Genomic DNA, 20969 nt, shown 5'->3' on the forward strand with positions numbered 1-20969 from the left:
TGAATTCCATAAACCAACGACCCCTGGGCATAGTTCCCTCTAAGCTGAGCAGTGAGCAATCGCTCACTTAAAAATCATCATCAACTCAGAGTTTTCCAAACCTGCCCAGAAGCCGAGAGGGAAAGAGTGAGAGGGAAGGAGAGAGAGAGGAAGAGAGAAACAGATAGAAAAAAGAGAGGAAGGAAAAGAGAAAGAAAAAGAATGGGAGTAAGGAAGAGAGAAAGAAAATCAAAATCTAGTTTGAAACTAGCTCAACTATTTAAGTGGCATTTTGATATTGATAGAGTTGCCCTATTATGAGCTCACTGTTATAGACACACAGTACAGTATTTTATTTTGAAATTCTCTGAGGCAAAACAGGGTGTTTTTTTTATTTGTTTGTTTGTTTGTTTGTTTACTTATTTATTTATTTATTTATTATTTCTGTGCCGCCCAATCCTGAAGGGACTGCCGCTCAGACACTATACTTTTCCGCGCCCCCCCCCCCCAAAAAAAAAATTAGAGGGAACACTGCCCCTGGGTGAAGAAATATTTCCCTTTATTTGTCCTCACTTTCTTAACTATGAGCTTTAGGGAGGGCCCCCTTGCCCTAGTATTGTGTGATAGAGAAAATAATTTTTCTCTATCCACCTTTTCTATCCCATGCATGATTTTATACGATCAAGTCACCCCTTAAACGCTGTCTTTCAAGGCTGAAGAGACCAAGGCGTTGCAACCTGGTATCATAAGGGAGGTGCTTCATTTCCTTTCCATTTCCACCAGTCATCTGCTGGTGTTGGTTCAACGCAGCCATCTACCAGGAGATTTTGGAGCACTTCATGCTTCCTTCCGCAGATGAGCATTATGGGGATGCTGACTTCAATTCTCCAGCAAGACTTGGCACCTGACCACACTGCCAAAAGCACCAAAACCTGGTCCAGTGACCATGGGATTACTGTGCTTGATTGACCAGCAAACTCACCTTACCTGAACCCCATAGAGAATCTATGGGGCATTGCCAAGAGAAAAATGAGAGACATGAGACCAAACAATGTAGAAGAACTGAAGGCAGCTAATGAAGTATCCTGGCCTTCCATAACACCTTAGCAGTACCACAGGTTAATAGCTTCCATGCCACGCTGCATGGAATTGCTTCCATTGAGGCAGTAATTGCTGCAGAAGGGGCCCGAACCAAGTACCGAGTACATATGTGTGCTTATACTTTTCAGAGGTCCAATATTGTTCCATGTACAATCCTTGTTTTATTGACCGCATGTAATATTCTAATTTTCTGAGATGGGGGATTTGGGGTTTCATGAATTGTACCCCATAAGCATCACAATTATGACAAATCACTGCTTGAACTATCTTGCCTCACATGTAATGAGTCCCTCTCGTATATTACGTTTCATCTTTTAAGTTGCATTACTCAAATAAATGAACGTTTGCACCTATTCTAATTTTTTGAGTTTCACCTGTACTTCACGAGGTGCGAAGGCCATTGTCTCTGTTACAGTAATTATGATTGGAAACAGGGAAGGAAATTGGATGGAAAGGCTTTGAATTTGTTCACTGAAATGTTTATGTAGATCAGTTAAGCATAATGACTATTCATAATAACAGAACAAACGAAAGAGAACATCCATGATTCTAGGTCAGCATATACTGAGGTCTTCTGTAATAATATTACCAAAGTAAATTTATGGAGTTGTCGCAGATTAATTGTAGAGCTTGGCTTAGTTTCTGAATTTGTTGCCGAGGTCAAGCAGTGGCAATAAAAGGTTTAAAACCAGGACAAAGCTTTTCTCTTCCTCCTCATAGCTTCACCCTACTTGTTTCAGTTTAAAGTTAGATTGAATTAGGGACTTGCTAAAAAGGAATAAAGTATGTTTAGCGCATTCACATTCAATGTTCTAAGCACTGATTTCTACAGCCCAAAGCCAGCCACGGAGTTTGGTGTTAAAAATAATAGGTATACAAACACAGAAACCAGAAAGTTTCCAGAATGCAAAGTGTGGTCTTGAGGTGGCTTTAACAGGGTTTTTTTTTTTCCATTAGTGCTAGAAATTCTAGTCCTGGTTATGCTTAATGATCTTGCTCAACTAAAGATAAACTGAATGTGGTTTTTTCTGTTTAACATCTGGTGCCTTCTTGAAAATGCTAAGTGGTTTTTTCCAGAAAAGGCCTGACTGCTTGAGAAATGCAGGACGCCTGTTCTTTGAGCCCAATCTCTCTCGTTTCTGCTTCCCCAACTCTTTCTTTCTTTCTTTCTTTTTTGTTTATTTGATTTCTATGGTAGTGATTTCTGATAGTCTCAAAATGGGTGAGCAGTGTGGTTGGGTGGTAGGAAAAGCAAGTAGGATGCTTGGCTGCATAGCTAGAGGTATAACAAGCAGGAAGAGGGAGATTGTGATCCCCTTATACAGAGCGCTGGCAAGACCACATTTGGAATACTGTGTTCAGTTCTGGAGACCTCACCTACAAAAAGATATTGACAAAATTGAACGGGTCCAAAGACGGGCTACAAGAATGGTGGAAGGTCTTAAGCATAAAACGTATCAGGAAAGACTTAATGAACTCAATCTGTATAGTCTGGAGGACAGAAGGAAAAGGGGGGACATGATCGACACATTTAAATACCGGTATGTTAAAGGGTTAAATAAGGTTCAGGAGGGAAGTGTTTTTAATAGGAAAGTGAACACAAGAACAAGGGGACACAATCTGAAGTTAGTTGGGGGAAAGATCAAAAGCAACATGAGAAAATATTATTTTACTGAAAGAATAGTAGATCCTTGGAACAAACTTCCAGCAGACGTGGTTGGTAAATCCACAGTAACTGAATTTAAACATGCCTGGGATAAACATATATCCATCCTAAGATAAAATACAGGAAATAGTATTAGGGCAGACTAGATGGACCAGGAGGTCTTTTTCTGCCGTCAGTCTTCTATGTTTCTATGTTTCTATGCCGCCCTTCTCCTGAGACTCAGGCACTATAGATACAGCACTTGTAGCTCGATATCTGTATTTCACTGTGAAACTATGTAATCGGGCTTGATAAATTGTCAGTTAAAGCTTGAACATTAATGAGCAGTTACGTGCTAGTGAAATTTGACTTCATTGTTGACTGCTCAGTGAAATTATAAGTTGATCCATTAATCTTTTCATTTCTATCTTTCTGATAAGAAATTTACAGAAAGTCATCTTCCTGTTATTTTTAAACATTTTGGGGTACAACTAGTCCTTGCTTTCCAATAATTCATGCAGTGAGCATTAAATTAATAAGAAGAGTTACAACCAGTTTTCAGAGTTCTGGCTGTTGCAGCAGTCCCATGGTCACATCATGATTTAGGTACTTGGCAATGGTCTGGCATTTATGACAGCCACAGTATCCCGTGATTGCCATTTGCCGCCAGTTCCCCACCTGCATTTGGCAGGAAGTCACAAGTCACTTGACATCACACCCTAACGACATGGATGCTTCCCTTAATAATAATCACATGATTATTATTTTTATTTTACTACCATGCCATTTAGCAAAAAATGATGCCAGTCCCAATTGCAGTAAGTAATTGAGGAATAATACCTGTAATTGGAAAATATGCTGCCTCTGAATGGTGCACATCTAATTAATTACAGTTTATTATTGTTATTTTCTACTGATTTTAACATTGACTGAGCTGCTCAGGATCTACAGAAATGAAGCAGTATATAAGTTACTGAGTTAATAAATAAGAACACCGCAAGCAGTAAAAATACAGAGAAAACAAGCTGTTTAAGATACAACATAAGAAGCAAAAAATAAGTAGAACTTAATCTCTAAAATACATTTCAGCAAACCTCTTAGACTATTACATGAATAAAAAAATGTTTTCCTCAGTTACTAAAAGAATGGAGCTAGTCCTGTTTTCCTTTTCATGGTCTTCCAGAAATCTGGAGTAATAGCCAAGATGGGTTACTTTCAAGCCCTTTTAAAAAATGTGCCACAAGTGTCAACAAGCAAGCCAGCACATTTTCTAATGCAGATTCTTAAACTCTTAAATAAGCTTATGGGATGCGCTTGTGATTTCTCAGTTTGAATTGATAAGAGTAACTGATGCTCTCCTCAATTCAAACTGAGTATCACAAGGGCATCATATGAGCTTTGTGGGTCATAATGATCACTTTGAATTTTATTCAGAACCTGACTAGGGGTAGGATTGAAGATACTCTCCATAATTTCCTAGTCAAAATGGCATCTGCAAAGATTGCGAATTGACACTGCGGATTTTACATTCGAAACGGGCATCATGTATCATGTATATTGTGCCGACACATAAAGCCCTTCATGGCATCGGACCAGAATATCTCCGGGACCGCCTTCTGCCGCACGAATCCCAGTGACCGGTTAGGCCCACAGAGTTGGCCTTCTCTGGGTCCCATCGACTAAGCAATGTTGTTTGGTGGGACCCAGGAGAAGAGCCCTCTCTGTGGCGGCCCCGACCCTCTGGAACCAGCTCCCCCCAGATATCAGAGTTGCCCCCACCCTCCTTGCCTTTTGCAAGCTCCTTAAAACCCACCTCTGTCGTCAGGCATGGGGGAATTGAAATTTCTCTTCCCCCCTAGGCTTATAGAATTTATACATGGTATGCATGTATGTATGAGTGGTTTTTTAAATTGGGTTTTTTAAGATTATTTTTAATATTAGATTTGTTTACATTGTCTTTTTATACTGTTGTTAGCCGCCCTGAGTCTTCGGAGAGGGGCGGCATACAAATCTAATAAATAATAATAATAATCTACATGTGCTATCCAAAAAAATTATTTTAATGAAGGACTGAGCAAACGTAAGTGTGGGATCAATGTTTTATTCTACTACATTGATAAGGTGTAAGGTAGAGGATTGGAATTCCCTTTTGCCTTCAGTATGTATGGATCCACATGCATTGAATTTAAAGATTTTAATACAAGTAGTCCTTGACTTATGACAATTTATTTATTTTATTTATTCAATTTTTATGCCGCCCTTCTCCTTAGACCCGGAGCTGCTTACAACATGTTAGCAATAGCATTTTTTAACAGAGCCAGCATATTGCCCCCACAATCCGCGTCCTCATTTGACCCACCTCGGAAGGATGGAAGGCTGAGTCAACCTTGAGCCGGTGATGAGATTTGAACTGCTGACCTTCAGATCTACAGTCAGCTTCAGTGGCCTGCAGTACAGCACTCTACCTGCTGCGCCACCCCGGCTCTAATTGTGCCAAAATTAGGGTTGCTAAGTGAGACATGTGTTAAGTGAGCTTTGCCCCATTATGTGACCTTTTTTGCACAGTTGTTAAGTGAATTGCTGCAGTTGTTAATGTACTATAAAGTTATTTAGTGAATCTGCTTTCCTTGTTGACTTCACTTGTCAGAAGGTTGTAAAGGATGATCACACGATCCTGTCATAAATATGGGCCAGTTGCCAAGCGTCTGAATTGTAATACCATGTCCATCAGGAATGCAGCAATGGTCATAAATGTGAATAGTGTGAACTCCCTTTATAATAATAATAATAATAATAATAATTTATTAGATTTGTATGCCGCCCCTCTCTAAGGACTCGGGGCGGCTCACAACAAGACAATGCACAATATACAAATATAATAGTTAAAAACAATTTTAAAAACCCTTATAAAATAGTCATACAGCTCAGACAGACCATACATAAATCATAATAGCTAATGGGTATATTAGTTTCCCCATTCCTGGCGACATAGATGAGTTTTCAGAAATTTACAAAAGGCAAGGAGGGTGGGGGCGGTCCTAATCTCCGGGGGGAGTTGGTTCCAGAGGGCCGGGGCCGCCACAGAGAAGGCTCTTCCCCTGGGTCCCACCAGACAACAATGTTTTGTTGACGGGACCCGGAGAAGGCCAACTCTGTGGGACCTAATCGGTCGCTGGGATTCGTGCGGGAAATCTTTCTTTGGGTGCCATTGTAACTTTGAACGGGTGCTACCCTGTTTCCCCGAAAATAAGTCACCCCTGAAAGTAAGACATAGGAAAGGGTTCGTAGAATTGGCTAATATAAGGCAACCCCTGAAAGTAAGACATAGGAGACGTTTCGTTTCGCAGCATTCCCGAACAGAACATACATAACATATATTTGAAGAAAGTAAAATTGTTGTACAGTACATGGAAATAATGGTACGGTAGAAATTCTTGATAGGATTCACAGTTTATCTGGTTATGCTGGTTTGTGATGACAACTACTGTACAGTATATAATAAATGTTCATATTTTTTTTGTTCAGCAATAAATGTAAATTCTTCTTCATTGAAAAAAAATAAGACATCCCCTGAAAATAAGACATAGCACATCTTTGGGAGCAAAAATTAATATAAGACGCTGTTTTATTTTCGGGGAACCAGGGTAAATGAATTGCTGAAAGTCGAGGATTTGCCTGTATCGGTGACTAAGCTGAATTTTTGTCATTGCTTTTTACGCTCAGACTTTAACATTTATTTATTTATTTATTGATTTGATTTGATTTGATTTGATTTGATTTGTATGCCGCCCCTCTCCGCAGACTCGGGGCGGCTAACAACAATGATAAAAAACAACATGTAACAATCCAATTTAATAAAACAACTAAAAACCCTTATTATAAAAACCAAACATACACACAAACATACCATACATAACTTGTAATGGCCTAGGGGGAGGAATATCCTAACTCCCCCATGCCTGGCAACAAAGGTAGGTCTTGAGTAATTTGCAAAAGGCAAGGAGGGTGGGGGCCGTTCTAATCTCTGGGGGGAATTGATTCCAGAGGGCCGGGGCCGCCACAGAGAAGGCTCTTCCCCTGGGGCCCGCCAAACGACATTGTTTGGTCGACGGGACCCGGAGAAGGCCAACTCTGGGACCTTATCAGCCGCTGGGATTCGTGCGGTAGAAGGCGGTTCCGGATGTATTCTGGCCCAATGCCATGTAGGGCTTTAAAGGTCATTACCAACATTTATGTAGTGCTTCTTTCATAAGTGCCTTTATTTTAGTCCATTGCCTTCTAGCCTTGTGGTGAAGATCCAGTCCAAGTGTGAGGAAAGGTACTTGACCTAACTGATCGGTCTGTCAGCTCTTGAGTAGCTGCTTCTTAACAGGAGCTGCATTTTTGAGTGGAAGAGCTACTGGTGTGTCATATCTGTGGGAGAACCTGCTTTAGGACTGATTAGGATCTGGACAGATGACTAATGCTCTCTTTTTCCCCTCTTAAGCAACATAGTCTTTGGAAAAGCTTTGCCCTTACAATGCATCCCAGCTGTGCATTCCTTTGTGTGAGCCAAATTGTAAGGAAATGGGAGTGAGCAGCTGTGGCGATAGGAGAGTCCTGCCAAAAGCCTCTTATACAGTTTGAATAATAATAATAATAATAATAATAATAATAATAATAATAATAATAATAATAATAATTTATTAGATTTGTATGCCGCCCAAGCAAGTAATGGTGGGCAGTTTGTTGATGTCTGAGTTACATGAAAGAAAGTGGCTTAAAGAGAGAGGGTGGGGTTTTGTTTTTTCCTTGAAGGTCAGAATAAAAACACTTGCACTGTCAGTGTTTCACTTCTATCTCCCTTTGTCTTTTCAAGAGACCAATTATGAAACCATTTGTCCTTTCCGGAATCAATTAATACCAGTTATCTCTCTGGCTATCCTTTCTAGCTTTCAAGTCATTCTTCCTTCCTTCCTATTCTTGGGGAAAGACATGTTACTCCCATGGTCAGAAGTCACGGGATATAAAAACCATAATATAATGGAAAGGAAAAAAAGAATAAATTAAAAACCCATGATTTAAATCTTTGTGGGTAGAAGTTTCCATGGTTCTAAGCGGTTCACTAGAACATATCTTTTGGATTTGTTTTTTAATTCATCCTAATATAGCAAAGATCAAGCCTGATGCAGATTTCTGTTTCCCATTAGTGTTCAGGCAGCAGTCCTGTAGATGGAGGTGGAGATGAAGCTTTTCCTTACTTTATGTCTGGCTTTCTCCTTGTTCTGTTGCAGACAGAAGAATTTTGATTTATTCCAATAAAAGTGAACTTAGTTAGGAGAGCACAAAGAAAGTTAGATGTTTTTCTCTAGATTCCAAACCTCTTGATAACTGATCTCATGGAATTTCCTGGAAAACAAAACCAAGTGTAATCAGTTTAGAAGTGCTGCTTGTATATTACATGACGTATAAAAATACTTCGTAATTTCCATTATCTGCATACAGTTAAAACTTGTCTTCTTAAATTAATTTGATTTCCAATAGAATAAACCAATATCCTTTCCATCTACACAAACATTTACTGTATTTTCCGGAGAATAAGACGCACATTAGTTTGGGGGGAGGAAAACAAGGGGGGGGGATTCTGCCTCTGCCTTCCAGCAAACAGTACAGATGATATGCGCTGTTTGCTGTGTATTTCTGTTCGTGTGTGCCTGACCCATAGAAACAGTAAAGAATTGGAGTAATGTACATTATGGCAATATATTAATGCCAGAAAGTTTTCCTAAATGTGTTCACACTAACCCCTCCCAATTCTTTAAATAGATCTACTCCAAAAATGACTAAGTCAAGGTTTAACTCGAACCGCTGAACTGCCGGCCTTCTGATCAAGAAGCTCAGCGTCTTAGCCACTGAGCCACCAGATCCCTTAAAATAAGTCTTGGGTTGCTTAAAAAATCAGGCCTGTGCAGTACAGTGCTCAATTGCAGAAGGGTGCTGTTATACGTGAACATAAGCTTTTTAAGACAGCTGCATCTTTTCCAGCTCCACAGCAGCTGAACCCAGGACAAGACGCAGCTGCTTTAAAGACTTGCAGATGGGTGCTATGTGCTCATGTTCTGAAGCACCTTTTGGGCATGAAGTCAAAGCCCTGCATAGCCCTTTGAATTCCTTTGCAGCTGAGAAAAACTAATGCAGGTACTGTAGTTTTGACCTGCAGCCATTTAGTTAGTTAGTTGGTTGGTTGGTTGGTTGGTTGGTTGGTTGGTTGGTTGGTTGGTTGGTTGGTTGGTTGGTTGGTTGGTTGATTTCTATGCCACCTTTCTCCTGAGACTCAGAGCGGCTTACAACATGTTTAGAAATCTAAATAAAATTACGTTCTAAAAAAACCACAGTTAAAAATTTAGACAAACTAGATTCATACATCATTCAACCAATATCCATTCATCAGGCGGGACAAAATATCAGAGTTTCAATGGCCCCAAGCCTGCCGGCAGAGATGGGTCTTTAGAGCTTTATGAAAGGCAGGGAGAGTGGGAGCAGTATGAATCTCTGGGGGGAGCTCGCTCCATAGGGCTGGGGCCACCACAGAGAAGGCTCTTGCCCTAGTCCCCGCCAGATGACATTGTCTAGTTCAGTGATGGGGAACCTTTTTTTCCTTGGGTGCCGAAAAAGCATGGGTGTTCATTATCGCACATGCGCAAGTGCCCACACCCATAATTAAATGTCTTGGGAGGGCAAAAAAGGCTTCCCACACCCTCTGGAGTCTGGAAATGGCCTGTTTCCCAACTTCTGGTGCACCCAGTAGGCTTGTGTTTCGTGCTCCAAAGGCTTCCCTGGAGCCGGGGAAGGGTAAAAACTCCCTCTTCCATCCCCCCGGAGGCTCTCTGCAAGCCAGAAATGCCCTCCCAGAGCATCTGTGTGAGCGAAAAATCAGCTGACCAGTATACATATGCACATTGGAGCTGAGATGGGGCAACAGCTTATGTGCCAGCAGATATGGCTTCGCATGCCACCTGTGGCTCCCGTGCCATAGGTTTGCCATCACTGTTCTAGTTGATGGGACCTGGAGAAGGCCGATTCCTTGTGACATGACCGGCCGCTGGGATGTATGAGGCAGAAGACGGTCCCATATGTAATCTGGCCCCATGCCATGTAGGGCTTTATAGGTCATCACCAACACTTTGAATTGTGATGGCAGACTAATCGGCAACCCGTGCAGCACATGGAGTGCTGCAGAGACATGGGCATATCTCGCTACAAGAAAGGTGGAAGGTCTTAAGCATAAAACGTATCAGGAAAGACTTAATGAACTCAATCTGTATAGTCTGGAGGACAGAAGGAAAAGGGGGGACATGATTGAAACATTTAAATATGTTAAAGGTCCAGGAGGGAAGTGTTTTTAATAGGAAAGTGAACACAAGAACAAGGGGTTAGTTAGTTGGGTATAAGATCAAAAGCAACATGAGAAAATATTATTTTGCTGAAAGAATAGTAGATGCTTGGAACAAACTTCCATCAAATGTGGCTGGTAATTCCACAGTAACTGAATTTAAACATGCCTGGGATAACACATATATCCATCCTAAGATAAAATACAGGAAATAGTAGATGGACCTGAGGTCTTTTTCTGCCGTCAGTCTTCTATGTTTCTATGATTGCTTGGGTGGGTGCGTTCTGTATCACCTGCAGTATCTGAACACTCTTCAAAGGCCGTCCCATGTAGAGAGCATTGCAGTAGTCGAATGTGTCCAGTGACCTCTTGAAGTTACAATGGCACTGGGGGGGAAAAGGGACTGATGATCACTTTTCACACAACCATTAGAGCACCCCCATGGTCACGTGATCCCCTTTTGCGACCTTCTGACAAGCAGAGTCAAAATGGGAAGCCGCATTCACTTAACAGCCGTTTTACTAACTTGACAACTGCAACGATTCACCCTAACAACTGTGGCAACAAAGTTCATAAAATGAAGCAAAACTCACTTAACAACTCTCTTGCTTAGCAACGGAAACGTTGGGCTCAGTAGTGGTCGTAAGTCAAGGACTGCCTGTACCTGTGAACTACGCTAGATGCGCCTTCCCATTCGGTCAGAGGTCATTGTTAGCCGCCCCGAGTTTTCGGAGAGGGGCGGCATATAAATCCAATGAAACTTGAAACTTAAACTCATTGTGCTGGTGGTAGAGTCAACAAATAGAGCCCAGCAAGAATGACAGGCTCGTGTTTCCTATTCTACCTTCCAGCTCCGGTTCCATTGCAGGACTTGGGTGGGGTGGCCACCGTCTGGACCTAATGCACTGGAGACCTGTTTGTTTTGACTGGTGGTTCCATACAGTTCTGCTTTCCCCCATCCTGTATCCTGTTTATTCCTGAACAGCTTTCCTTTCTCCCTAGATTGGTCCAAAAGAAACAAGCCAGCAATTGACTGGGAAGAGAATAGTTAACGGTTAACTTTCTTCTGTGGTGAAACGTGGCAGCAGAAATTAGCTCATTGCGATCTTTGCTTGCTTTGCTAGCTAATCATCTCCAGGAAAGCTGTTTATCGGAGTCTTTTTTCTTAGCACTTTTAACAGTCATCTCCTGCCGGGAATTTATGTTCATCTTTTCCCTATTAACTGCTGTTGAAGTACTGACTCCATGCCCATCCCACATGCACGGCTAATGAAACAGGACCTCTTTCTCCTCAACTGGCTAATTGCACGTTGATAAGGATCCTGTCATATGATGTGAAAGCAGGAATTAGAATCTGTTTCCTGCTTTGGCTTTAGTGGACTTGCGGCACCTAGGGCGATGCCACTAATGGAAGTAAACATCCCCAGCCTTCGTCTTTTCCCACATTGGTCAGGGCAGCAGCTGTAGGATCGGCAAAGGCCCAGCCATGTAAGAGGGTGAGAGCTTGTCTTGCCATCTTCAGCTGCTGTGTACGTTTGTGAGTATTTAAATTATTTATTCTGGTATTTCCTCGTGGCTTTGGGTGTGTGTGTGCGCGGCTTCCAAGCCGCCTTCTCTGCTCAGGTTGGAGGGAAGAGAGGCCCTGACTTCCTGACTGGGAGGGCTGTCCTGTGCAACCTCTTTAACCCTGCCCTCCCTCCCCCTCCCTCCAAGGGAGGGGTCATGATTTCGACTTCCCCTTAGAGAAATGAAACAAGCATTCAAGGGCTTCAGATTTGGCAGGACCGCTGGCCCCAAGCGTTGCTTGCCGCTTTACTCTGTATCCTCACACAAGATCTGACAGCGAGCGGGAACTTCTTGCCAATCAGAATTGGATCCCGGTAGCAAAGATTTTTCCAAGCGGTTAATGGTGCCTGACGGACAGCAGCTTCAGCAGAATGGATGAGAATGGGGAGCGGTAGAGGACAGGGCAGAGGAAGCAGGTAAAGGCAGAACTTTAAAACAGCAGAGTTTTCTTGAGCTGGATTTATTTCTGTGCTGGGACACAGGAGATGTCTCCAAAGTAGGTTTATAATCTGCTTAGTATGTTGATTTAAACAGCTTTGTAGAGTGAGGAAAACACTTGTACCAAGTGTGTGACAAGGATATGGTACAAACGTATCAGGAAAGACTTAATGAACTCAATCTGTACAGTCTGGAGGACAGAAGGAAAAGGGGGGACATGATCAAAACATTTAAATGTGTTAAAGGGTTAAATAAGGTTCAGGAGGGAAGTGTTTTTAATAGGAAAGTGAACACAAGAACAAGAGGACACAATCTGAAGTTAGTTGGGGGAAAGATCAAAAGCAATGTGAGAAAATATTATTTCACTGAAAGAGTAGTAGATCCTTGGAACAAACTTCCAGCAGACGTGGTTGGTAAATCCACAGTAACTGAATTTAAACATGCCTGGGATAAACATATATCCGTTGTAAGATAAAATACAGGAAATAGTATAAGGGCAGAGTAGATGGACCATGAGGTCTTTTTCTGCCGTCAGTCTTCTAGGTTTCTAAACTGAACTTTTTTTTTCCTTCCAAAAAAATGGAGAGAAGGATTAAGGAGCACCACAAGCAAAAGTTTAAAGTCGTGAGGGCCTTTGAATATTTCTTAGCTGAATGAATTCCAACTGTACTCAGTCTACTCTGTGGCACACAGAAGGATCATAAGGAATATGGTGTGTAGAGGCATTATTAGCAGCCATGTACGTCTTAGGTGTTGAATGTGGCTCTGTGTTAATTGAAACAAGATCGCAGGACTGTGTAAAAGTTTAGGGACATGTGCACAATCATGGAAAAAATTGATTGCAGGAGTTTATATTCAGGTGTGGACTTGGATTGCTGCATAGCGTATACAGTACATATATTGTCCTCCCCCCTTTAAAATGGTATAATTTCCTAGCAGTGCTCTATAAATTGTGGGCGTTCTAGCCCTGCTACTTTTGCATGTGTTTTCCCTAAAATTAATATTCAGAATCATTGAGAACTTGAATAATTTCTTTAATGAAATTGTGCTTTTGTCACATCGGTCCTCTCGGTTCCATTGGTGTAATCTGTAGGGCAACATTAAGACTTGTGGACTTCAACTTCCAGAATTCTGGGAGCTGAAGTCCACAAGTCTTAAAGTTGCCAGGTTTGACGATCTCTGCTGTATGGTGATGAGAGTTGAAATCCAGTACAGATATTCCTTGACTTATGACTATATTTGAGACCAGAATTCTTGTTGTCAAGCAAGGTGGTTGTTAAGTGAGTCACATACAATTTTACAATCTGTTTTTGCCATGGTTGCTAAGTGAATCATGCAGTCATTAAGTGAATCCAGCTTCTCTCGGTGATTTTGCTTGTCGGAAGGTTGCAAATGGCAATCACGTAACTCAGGGAAGCTACAACCATGGGAAATACATGCCAGGTGGCAAGCAGCCAAATTTTGATCACATGACCTTGGAGATGCTGCCACTGTTTAAGCACAAGTACTGGTTTTAAGTCCCTTCAATGTAACTTCAGTCACTAAGCAAATGGTTGTAAGTTGAACACTAGCTGTACCTTCCATTAGGAGTAATAAAAATAGACAATTGTTCTTTTCAATAAACCTAGAGAAAAGTTTTGTTCTCTGAAGGTGACATTTATTTATAAGAATATTTGCATTCAACACTTTCCCCCCCAAAAAAAGAATGGTTCAAAATACTGATAAGCAGACTGAAGATAAAACTAAATCATAAATGGTCACCGATTTTTTCATAACATCTTTGCTTCTCCCTCCTACTGTGAAATGCTAACTTAAAACTCAAGACGCGCAAGCCAGATCTGGCCCACAGGGTGCTTAGATCTGGCATGCAAGGCCACTCTGGAATCAGCAGACCAGCCTATGGTGCCTCTGCCAGCAAAAACAGGCTCCCAATCCCTGTTTTCATCTGGGACAGCCTCCTGCAATTCTCTGCCAGTGAAAACAGGCTCCCAATCTCCGTTTTCAGCTGGGACAGCCTCCTGCAACCCTCTGCCAGTGAAAACGGGCTCCCAATCACTGTTTTCAGCTGGGACAGCCTCCTGCAACCCTCTGCCAGTGAAAACGGGCTCCCAATCCCTGTTTTTAGCTGGGACGGCCTCCTGCAACAGGTGCTCAATCTCCATTTTTGGCTGGGAGGCCTCCTACAACCCTCTGCCAGTGAAAACAGGCTCCCAATCCCTGTTTTCAGCTGGGACAGCCTCCTGCAACCCTCTGCCAGTGAAAATGGGCTCCCAATCCCTGTTTTCAGCTGGGACAGCCTCCTGCAACCCTCTGCCAGTGAAAACGGGCTCCCAATCTTTGTTTTTAGCTGGGACGGTCTCCTGCAACAGGTGCTCAATCTCCATTTTTGGCTGGGAGGCCTCCTACAACCCTCTGCCAGTGAAAACAGGCTCCCAATCTCCATTTTTGGCTGGGAGGCCTCCTGCAACCCTCTGCACACAGCCCTTCCAAGCTCCATTTTCGCTAGCAAAGAGTTGCAGGAGGCCATCCCAGCCGAAAACAGAAATTGGAGCCTGTTTTTGCTGGCACCACATACGCCCCTGACATAAGTGACATCAAGCTGGCCATGCCCACCCCTAGCCCTTTGAGGTCAAGCACAACCTTGATGTGGCCCTCAATGAAACCAAGTTTGACAGCTCTCTGCTAAACAGACATGGCGAGCCCTGCTCTGTGCATTGTTAAATGTTGTTTATGAGAACTGAAAATGCTTCTTTGGTTAGATTTGTTACATTGTTTACTTTGTTGTTGAGGGGCGGCATACAAATCTAATCAATAAAATAAATAAATAAATAAAATAATAAATAGGGGTCCAGTGTGCACATAGCCCAAAATAAGATATGGGTACGATTTTGCTTTCTTACACCCGTGAGAGACAGGAGGCAAGCAGGCAAGATTTGGCAGTATCACATGCTATGTATTTATAATTACTGTACTAATCTTTCCCTATTTTGGCCCAACGTAATGTGCACTAAGGGATATATTCTTTGAAGCTGTGCCATAATTGCAACAAATTTGTGGCACCTTCTGGGCACTGTTCGTGTGTGTAGAAATATAACTGGAACTCAAGGTTAAAAGGCAGCTCATGTCCATAGGTTGTGTTACTAATCTACCTTGGGATAACTTGCTGATAGTTTCTATTTACTTTTTGCTGCTAGAATGTTTGCTGACCCTGACTGCCCCATTTTGAGGCAACTGAAATTTTGTAACTTTTGGAGCTTTTTTGGTCTTCCTTCCAGATTGAAGAATTGTGGTTAGGGTAACACATCTGTTTTCTCTCAGTCCCTACCCCCACCCCACCCCCCATTTCTTTCCTGGACAGCCGAGTAGAGAGCAGAATTGGGTTCCTGTGAATGTAAAACAGGACGGAAGAGGGTGTTTCCATCAAATTTAAGCTGAGGCTGCAGCTGCGCCGAATTCCTGAATGGCCCAAATTAGTTTATTTAACTCCAGTACAATATGGAAACACATTTTATTTTCTCTACATAGGACAGTTTGGACTTGATTTAGAATTTGCAGAACAACTTTTTTAAAAATATGTCTGAAGCACTCCCTCCCCAACTTTATTCCTGTCAAATATATTATTATTGTTAATCTATTAGAGAGACGTTATACAGTGATCCCTCTATTATCGCGAGGGTTCCGTTCCAAGACCCCTCGCGATAATCGATTTTTCGCGATGTAGGGTTGCGGAAGTAAAAACACCATCTGCGCATGCGCACTCTTTTTTCTATGGCCGCGCATGCGTAGATGGTGGAGTTTGCATTCCCCGCCGCCCACGCAAAGGGGAAACCCCGATTCGGCTCCTCGCTGCTGCTGCGCTGCCGAGCAGATCAGCTGCTGGGCGGCCGAAGGAACCTTCCCTGGGTCTTCCCCCTCTTGCTGGCGGGCGGGCGAGCGGCGGGCATCAGCGAGTAGCCGGGGTTTCCCCTTTGCGTGGGCGGCCGGGAAGACCCAGGTTGGGGGTTCGGGGGGGTGCTGGGAAGCCCCCCAGGCCGGCTGCGACCTTTTAAAACAGCCGCGCCGCTTCCCAGCTGAGTCCTGAAGCCAAACCCGGAAGTGTTTTTTTTTAATTAATATTTTTTTTAAAATCACGATATAGCGTTTCGCGAAGATCGAGATCGCGAAACCCGAGGGATCACTGTACTCAGTTTCTCATATACTGTATCTTTAGCTCTCTGTTTACACATGGCCTTTGTCCATGATGGCGAACCTATGGCACGGGTACCGGAGCTGGCCCGCAGAGCCCTTTCTGTGGGCACATGCGCCGTCACCAGCTGCTCTACCGATTTTCAGCGAGCACATCTGTGCCAGCCACCTGGTCTTTGGGTTTCCGGCGCACACATGTGTCACAGCCAGCTGGTCTTTGCACACGCTAGAGCTCTGGAAACCCAAAGATCAGTCTTCGGAGAGTAGCGGCATACAAATGTAATTTATTTTTTTTATTATTATTATTATTATTATTATTATTATTATTATTATTATTATTATTATTATTTTACTGAAAGAGTAGTAGATCCTTGGAACAAACTTCCAGCAGACGTGGTAGATAAATCCACAGTAACTGAATTTAAACATGCCTGGGATAAACATATATCCATCCTAAGATAAAATACAGAAAATAGTATAAGGGCAGACTAGATGGACCAGGAGGTCTTTTTCTGCCGTCAGACTTCTATGTTTCTATAATAATAAGTATGCCCACTGGCCACCTGGTCTTCCAGTTTCTGACACTAGCGTGCATGCGCATTCTGGTTTGGGCATTTGGTGCCGAAAAGGTTCGCCATCACTGGCCTATATAATCCCAGTCAAAGGGAGTTTTTCTCTGGGTGGAACTACAAGAATTTGAGTTTGATTATAGAAACATAGAAGATTGACAGCAGAAAAAGATTTCATGGTCCATCTAGTCTGCCCTTATACTATTTCCTGTATTTTATCTTAGGATGGGTATATGTTTATCCCAGGCATGTTTAAATTCAGTTACTGTGGATTTACCAACCACGTCTGCTGGAAGTTTGTTCCAAGCATCTACAACTCTTTTAGTAAAATAATATTTTCTCGTGTTGCTTCTGATCTTTCACCAAAATAACCTCAGATTGTGTCCCCTTGTTCTTGTGTTCACTTTCCTATTAAAAACACTTCCCTCCTGAACTTTATTTAACCGTTTAACATATTTAAATGTTTTGATCACCTTTTATTTATTTTATTTATTTATTCAATTTTTATGCCGCCCTTCTCCTTAGACTCAGGACGGCTTACAACATGTTAGCAATAGCACTTTTTAACAGAGCCGGCATATTGCCCCCACAATCCGGGTCCTCATTTTACCCACCTTGGAAGGATGGAAGGCTGAGTCAACCTTGAGCCGGTGATGAGATTTGAACCGCTGACCTTCAGATCTATAAGTCAGCTTCAGTGGCCTGCAGTACTATACAGACTATACAGATTGAGTTTATTAAGTCTTTCCTGATAAGTTTTATACTTAAGACCTTCCACCATTTTTGTAGCCCGTCTTTGGATCCATTCAATTTTATCAATATCTTTTTGTAGGTGAGGTCTCCAGAACTGAACACACTATTCCAGAACTGATTAATCTTGTGCTTTACTATTTGCTATTTATTTTATTGGTAATTAGATTTTAATTCCTAGAAACAGGGAGGAAATATGTTCTAGTCCTCCATAAATGTAATGAGAAGATCCAAAACCAGTTCAGAATTAGCTCCCTAATTTTCATAGACATTAATTCTAATGGAGGAAAAGTGTGTTGTTAGAACCAATTGCTTATTTCCATTCAGATGCCAAGATTCAGCATGTAATATTCAATGTCCTTCCCTGTTACAGCATTCCTGTGAGATCTATTGAATTGATAGGCAGTGACTAATCGGTTCAAAATTTCGCACAGAGTGATGTGGCTGAGAGTGGGGTTGAACCTGGTTTCCCAACTATAACCCAACACCTTGATCAACATATCTGTCATCTCCACATTCTATAATTGTAAGGGCTGGAATCTTAATTGCTTAGAACTGTGTATATATGAAATGAGAGAAAATTGGGATAGTCATAATTTCTCTTCCTAGAACACTGAAAACAACAATAAGGACGCAATTTTCTTGCCTGGTACTAAGGTTCTCTATCAGTACAGTTGTTTTTTGGATCTGTGGCCCTCATGGGTCATTAGGGCTGCCAAGGAGGCGACTTTGAACGGGGGCCACGCTGTAATGGCAACGTCTCCAATGCACTGGCAAGGAGAGTCCAATGTGTTTCGAATGTGTCCCCCAATAGCCGATCCTCTCAAGAGGGACTTATTATATCAGGAAGTCACGCACTTTCTACAAATAGAAGCGATAGAACAAGTTCCTTATTCACAACGAGGCAAAGGTTTTTATTCAGTGGTGTTCGTAGTCCCCAAGACATCAGGGGGATGTCGTATGATCCTAAACTTACGTCAGTTGAATCTGTATGTACTATACAGAAGATTCAAGATGCACTCGCTTCGCTCGATACTATCTGCTGTGCGACACAAAGATATCCTTACGTCAATAGATCTCAAAGAAGCGTATCTCCATGTGCCAGTCCATCCTTGGCACAGACAATTTCTACGCTTCTGTATAGACGGCTTACACTTCCAATTCAAAGCAATGGCGTTTGGCCTATCTTCGGCACCAGGAACTTTTACGAAATTGCTAGACATTCTTTCAGCAAGCCTCGGACAACAATCAATACGCCCGATGGCGTATCTCGACGACATATTAGTGTTATCAAAATCAAAGACACGTGCTCGTCAAGATGTACTCAACACCTTAACTGCCCTACAAGCCCATGGATTCACGGTCAATTGGGAAAAGAGTCATCGGAATCCAACAACACGTTTAGCACATTTAGGAACGATCATCGACACGGACTCAGGTATGGTCTTTCTCTCACAAGAAAGACAGACCAAGATTCTCAGTCTACTTCAGGAATTACAACACCAAAAGAAACCATCACTGGCCTTCCTGTCCAAACTTTTAGGAACGCTAGTGTCTTGTATATATAATAAGTCCCTCTTGAGAGGATCGGCTATTGGGGGACACATTAGAAACACGTTGGACTCTCCTTGCCGTACATTGAGAAGACCGTTCAGGTAAGTTTCAATGGTTCTTCTCTGAGGGAATCTTGATATGGGAGTGCATCCTTTCCTCAAAAGGTTGTCCCTGCACTCAGGGCTTCTATCCTTGTGTTTCCTAAAAAGGAAAGGTTGTCTAGTGTAGTGTTTCCCAAACTTGGCAACTTGAAGATATCTGGACTTCAATAATAAAGGTGGAATTTTTAAAAAAATGCCTAGGACCCTGGAGTAGATTATCTACCTGGAGAATTGTTTCAGATGGGTTTCAGATCAACTTTAGTATGGAGATAATCAAGATGGAGGTGGTGCATCTGTCCTCGTTGTGGTTTTCAGTATTATCAACAATATCACTGTTTTATCTAGTTTTTTTGCTATGTGTGTTTCTATTTTTCTCTATCCTGTACTTCGGAGAGGGGTGGCATACAAATCTAATAAATTATTATTATTATTATTATTATTATTATTATTATTTTGCCTTGTTTTATGGTGAGTAGAATTGGGGCAGGGCCTAAATAATAGGTAGGTAGGTAGGTAGGTAGGTAGGTAGGTAGGTAGGTAGATAGATAGATAGATAGATAGATAGATAGATAGATAGATAGATAGATAGATAGATAGATAGATAGATAGATATGTACATTGGTATAATGTTCAGATTTCAGACTTTGGCATTCTTCATGTTTTTGAGGGAAGCATGTTTGCTTGATAGGTACTGAAGCAAATGCTATATTTAAAACAAAATAATTATGAATCAGAAGAGCAAAACACTTTGAGAAATTGACCTGTGTGTGCTCTTGGTTTCCTTCCTGAGGCTTCAAGCTGGAACCAGATGAAGCAGGGCAAACCCAGGATCCTTTGACCTCCTTTCCTTTGCAGATAAGGTCAGGGTTCAGTGGTAGGCAATCAAACTGGTTTAGCTGCCAGAAACTTTCCTCTGGCACTTTGATAAATGCTCCTGGTAGATATTCTAATAGCTACTAGTCTAGTAGTGTTTCTCGACCTGAGCAATTTTAAGTAGTGTTGACTTCAATTCCCAGAATGAACCAGCCAATGTGGTTAAACCAACATCTTAAAGTTGCTGAGGCTGAAAAAACCACTGGTGTAATGGTAAGATCCAAAGCATGAGTTACTGACTTCTCCTAGATGGATTTGTCCGTACTTTCATTTCTCTTAAATTCACAAAGGTCTTGTTCCTTTATTTAATCATGTTTTAATACCCAGAACTGTCCTTTTCCTGGAGAGAGAGAAAAAAATTCCATTTATTTAAACTGTGTTAAGTCAACTTCTATGCAACACACACACACTCCACCCCAAGACACTTTTTGCTGTGCAGTGTTTGTCCTCTGTTGCTTGGGATTATGGCTTACACGATTGCTAAATGATTTCGTTGGGATCATGTGCTTTCTATCTAGTCTGGCTAGGAGGGAAAAGGGAATTTTATTTACCATTGGATTTTAAAAGTCTGATGGTCTTCAGATTGGAATTCCACAAAGCATCTGTGAAATGTTTTTCATTAAACCTTGCTGCATTAATACTTTCATCTTACAAATTTATACAATGGGCATTTGGAAAGTTTTTCTCTTAATAGGGTGAGTGTTAACATGATGCCATATTTAAGTACATGTTTTTCTTCTACTCAGTCAATTTCCAGGACAAGTCCCCCCAGTTTTCTTAGCAAGGATTTTCAGAAATCGTTTGCCATTGCCTCTTTCCTAGGGCTGAGAGAGAAG

The 20969-nt window shown here is 41.9% G+C and overlaps 1 protein-coding gene across 6 annotated transcripts in view; it reads left to right on the top strand.

The window, feature by feature from the left end:
* The window catches only part of MGAT1 (alpha-1,3-mannosyl-glycoprotein 2-beta-N-acetylglucosaminyltransferase), a 55718-nt gene that overhangs the window by 15056 nt on the left and 19693 nt on the right, over nt 1-20969 (top strand). Inside the window, exon 1 of one of the 6 annotated variants that reach the window (XM_070737777.1) lies at nt 11493-11634. The exons of 3 other annotated variants lie outside the window; for them this stretch is intronic. The gene's annotated coding sequence lies outside the window, so the exon portion shown is untranslated. Of the gene's footprint in view, nt 1-11492; nt 11635-11846; nt 12080-18062; nt 18132-20969 lie in introns of those variants that run through there. 2 more of the 6 variants (XM_070737776.1, XM_070737778.1) reach the window with 2 other exon arrangements.

This window comes from Erythrolamprus reginae, chromosome 2 (assembly GCF_031021105.1).
Source record: "Erythrolamprus reginae isolate rEryReg1 chromosome 2, rEryReg1.hap1, whole genome shotgun sequence".
Classification (NCBI taxonomy): domain Eukaryota; kingdom Metazoa; phylum Chordata; class Lepidosauria; order Squamata; family Dipsadidae; genus Erythrolamprus; species Erythrolamprus reginae.